Source organism: Trematomus bernacchii, unplaced genomic scaffold (assembly GCF_902827165.1).
Source record: "Trematomus bernacchii unplaced genomic scaffold, fTreBer1.1, whole genome shotgun sequence".
NCBI classification, from domain to species: Eukaryota; Metazoa; Chordata; class Actinopteri; order Perciformes; family Nototheniidae; genus Trematomus; species Trematomus bernacchii.
In genome coordinates this window covers 1533953-1539242 of record NW_022987608.1, presented here as the reverse complement: position 1 = coordinate 1539242, position 5290 = coordinate 1533953, and positions in this window count along the sequence as shown.

Below are 5290 nucleotides of genomic sequence, written 5' to 3'. Positions count from 1 at the left end.
TTGACATGGAAATTATTTTTTAAGATTGACAAACATCATATGTGTAATTCGTGGTACAATTCAAACGGGATAAAAAGATAATCTTTCTCTCTCCATTGACTTCAATACATCATTTTTCCGAAATAAGGTCCCATGGGTCGGAAGTAGATGGGCGGGACTTCGCCTCTCTATAATTCCCAAAAGAATCAAATTATTTAAACATTTGGCAAAAGTGCTACTTGATGCAACAATACTATCTAGAAATGTCACATAAATATAGATAAATACACATAAAGGCAATTTATCTGCAGAGCGAGTACTTACTTTTTATACCTCAAGTACATTTTGCTGATATTAAGTAAGATTTTGAATGCAAGACTTTGACTGGTTTTTAAGTAATTTGACAATAATGTATTGGTACTTTTACTCAAGTAGAGCATCTGAGTACTTCTTCCCCCACTTCACCACTGTGGGAACCTTTCAGACGGCTCATTTGAAGGAAAACTAGACACTACAATTGCACGTTTCTGTCAAACAGTCTGAATCTCCTGCAGTGATTGACTGTAATGCTGTGGTGTAAACGGAGACCTTCTGTAGTTACACAGGTTTACAGGGATCACAGCGTGCTACGGTTGTATATTTAAGGCTGTTACATAATGGGTTGCCATGAGATATAATGTCTACTGTGGGGGAACGAGTGGGGAACATATGGAGAGGAATCAAGAAATGTGTGTATTGTGCATGTGTGCACATCAGACAGTGGAACGATCTCTCCATGCATATCAGACAGGCTCCCACACTGTGGAACGATCTCTCCATGCACATCAGACAGGCCTCCACACTGTGGAACGATCTCTCCATGCACATCAGACAGGCTCCCACACTGTGGAACGATCTCTCCATGCACATCAGACAGGCTCCCACACTGTGGAACGATCTGCCCATGCATATCAGACAGGCTCCCACACTGTGGAACGATCTCTCCATGCATATCAGACAGGCTCCCACACTGTGGAACGATCTGCCCATGCACATCAGACAGGCCGCCACACTGCCTGCTTTTAAATCGCTTCTTAAAACCCACCTCTTCTCCTTAGCGTATTAACATCTTTTAGAGCGTTGCTTTTAAATTCTCTATTGTTTTTACTTGTACTTGTTTTATGGTGTGAGAGCTGTGCTGTGTTAACATTAGACAATAAGCTCTAATACATTTAGACTTACATTTTATTCATAGTGTCAAACAAGGATTTGAAATTACACATTTCTTCTTAAAGGGATTCAATGTAGTCGTCACAAGGATTTGAAGATGTCCTCGTGGAGGCAAAGTTCATCTCATGGTCTGTTTTCACCAATTTAATGTAATGTTTGACTGCCCATCGACGGGTGAAATGCCATCACATTTAACAAAAGTGCTAGATGTGCCTTTGAGCAGGTCACCTACATTTAATTGCAATTTCATACTGTGAGCAACTTTGTGCAAGTAGAAAACACCCAGAAGACTAAAGAAGAAACATCAGAAATGCCATATCGAGCACCTGCATTAAAACCCACAGAAAACATATATTTGAAATTGTTATGTTTTATTAAAAGTGTATTTCCTAAATTGGAGTAAAGAGTGCATTTGTTGGGGACTATTTTCAGTGGAGGATTAATCCAGATATTTTAGTACTTGCTGCAGCAGGACGTTGTGTGTGTGGTAGAAATACAAATAAAGTGCAATGATGGTAATAAACGAACATGACACACACACACACACACACCTTGTTGGTACCCAATGCTTTACAGTGTCCTTCAGTGTCTCTGAGCAGAGGAAAGTTCGCTGTGGGAAACCCAAGTAGTGACATCATCACAGCCTCCAACGAAGAGATAGACGTGACTCTGCACCATGCTCCCACACACACACACACACACACACACACACACACACACACACACACACACACACACACACACACACACACACACACACACACACACACACACACACACACACACACACACACACACACACACACACACACACACACACACACACACACACACACACACACACACACACACACACACACACACACACACACACACACACACACACACACACACACACACACACACACACACACACACACACACACTGTGGGAAACCCAAGTAGTGACATCATCACAGCCTCCAACGAAGAGATAGACGTGACTCTGCACCATGCTCCCACTTGCACACACACCAGACACACACAGCCTTTGCTCCTGTCTGCCAGCTGTTAGCGGTATACGTGCAGTCTCACACTCTTCACCAGACTTTTTCTCGGACTAGCTATTAAACCTCGCCTGGATGACTGGATTCTGTGTGTCAGAAAATGTGTCACTGTGGAGGTGTGAAGTGCAAATGCAGTCTTATTACCGGATTTACTGTATTTTAGGCCAGATTATCTCATTTAATGTAATTTATTTGTATGTAAACCTGCATCAGTCGAAGCGCAAAGATGCAGAGCGGTCCTTACTATCTACTGTATTCAATAAAACACGAAATCACTGTTAGGAGATGTTTTAACAGCAATACAAGACGGATATTAAAGAGCGAATTATAACCCGTTTAACTCCAAACTAGAGGTGGAAGAAGTAGCCATACTATAAGTACAATGTTACAGTATAAGTCAAAGTCTTGCATTCAAATTAGTACTCAAGTAAAAGCAACCATTATGCAGTTTCCTCATATAAACGTAGTGGATTAAATGTGAGTAAATGTACGTTGAACCACGGCTCCCAACACCAAGCAGCTTCAAACACAAGATTAGGAAAACTGATTTCTTTTTATCGAAGCAAATATTGACCATAAAAGATACACTGCTTTATTTCTCAATGAATCATATTGTGTGCTATTATGCAAATGACCACTAAAGATAACAATAGCCGATTAAAGGATAACATTCAGAACGTGTTAAAGTGACTTTGGGATTCTTTAAAACAGAATTAGTCAACATGAAAGCTTCACATTCAAATTCAATCACAAAACTTGTCAGATTGAAGCCAGAGGTTGAAGATATGAGGTGCAAGCGAGGGACAAGCGCTGCACTATCGGACAATAAAAGACCATCCCCTGGCAGTACTGGTGCAGAGGTTTTGGTTCAATATCCAAAAACCCAACAACAACAACAACAACCTGAAATTGAACTCTGGCATCCCGATGACGACAAACATCAGCCACCACTGCCTCTGATGCAACTCCTAAAGTTTGGAAAAACCTTCATCAGATTCCAAGAGGGATGCATTGGAGCCACACACACGAGCAACCAGTGGCAGTGACACACACACACGAGCAACCAGCGGCAGTGGCAGTGACACACACACGAGCAACCAGCGGCAGTGACACACACACACGAGCAACCAGCGGCAGTGACACACACGAGCAACCAGTGGCAGTGACACACACACACGAGCAACCAGCGGCAGTGACACACACACACGCAACCAGCGGCAGTGACACACACACGAGCAACCAGCGGCAGTGACACACACACGAGCAACCAGCGGCAGTGACACACACGAGCAACCAGCGGCAGTGACACACACACGAGCAACCAGCGGCAGTGACACACACGAGCAACCAGCGGCAGTGACACACACACGAGCAACCAGCGGCAGTGACACACACGAGCAACCAGCGGCAGTGACACACACGAGCAACCAGCGGCAGTGGCAGTGACACACACACACGAGCAACCAGCGGCAGTGACACACACGAGCAACCAGCGGCAGTGACACACACACACGAGCAACCAGCGGCAGTGACACACACGAGCAACCAGCGGCAGTGACACACACACACGAGCAACCAGCGGCAGTGACACACACACACACACAACCAGCGGCAGTGACACACACACGAGCAACCAGCGGCAGTGACACACACACGAGCAACCAGCGGCAGTGACACACACGAGCAACCAGCGGCAGTGACACACACGAGCAACCAGCGGCAGTGACACACACGAGCAACCAGCGGCAGTGACACACACGAGCAACCAGCGGCAGTGACACACACGAGCAACCAGCGGCAGTGACACACACGAGCAACCAGCGGCAGTGACACACACACACACACACACACACACACACACACACACACACACACACACACACACACACACACACACACACACACACACACACACACACACACACACACACACACACACACACACACACACACACACACACACACACACACACAGAATTGAGAGAAATTAAGAGGCTAACTGTACAGACTCCAAATTAGTTTAAGTTTTATAGGTGTTCCCATTATTAAAACCAATTTATTTTATAAATTGAAATGCAAATTGACACGGCTGGGAACATATTAGATATTGGGATTAGCCTAAAAGCAATTCAAAATGCCCATGTCATCGGATGAATGAGTTCAAACTGTGAAGTAACACAATGACAACTTATTGAAAGGACTTTTAGAACCAGCACGCCCTCTGGCGGCCACACATGGTAATACAATCACCTCATCAACATTTAACATTACACACTTGATTTAAAGGGCCCATGTCATGCTTTTCGGGTTATTACCCGTCCCCTTGTGTGTTATGTAGGTTTTTCTGCATGTAAACGGTCTGCAGAGTCACAAACCCTCAAAGTACACCCTGTAGCGAGTAAAACTCTAACACAGAAAAGACCTGTCTATGCTGCCCCAGAACGCCTCGTTGGAGATTTCTCATTTTCCATTGTTTGCTTCCTGGGTTCTGTGACGTGTGAACACCCAAATCAACAACAAATGACCGGATTGGCCCAAATGGACCAATCCACGGAGCACCTCACACACCAGGATCCCTTGGCTAACTAACAGGGAGTCCCATTGACTTGCATAGAGCTCCCTGGTTGGTAATAGACGAGTTGGGATGGCGGAGAAATGCTCTCCGCAGACCCATTCTCACAGCGTTTAGAAACCTTTTTCTTACTCAATATCAAGCCACACTTATTGTTTTTACCTCGGCTGTGAGTGTTTGTGTGTGCTCAGGATGAGTTTCGCTTGTTCTCGCTGTATCGCCGACCCGGAAACCTGTCCGCTCCTCGCAGCAGCGAGCCTCGCAACGTCCCGACCAATCAGAGCACACTGGGCTCACAGGGAGGGGGGGGGCAGGAGCTCCAACAAGCCGTTTAGGACAGAGAGTGAATACACATACTATACAGAGATGCTGTATGAGAAACCAATGTGAGTTTGGAAAATTGCACAATTTAAATCTATTCTAGTAGACCTCAACAATGGAATTATGATCAGTAGAAATGGCCATGAAAAGTGAGCCGTAATATC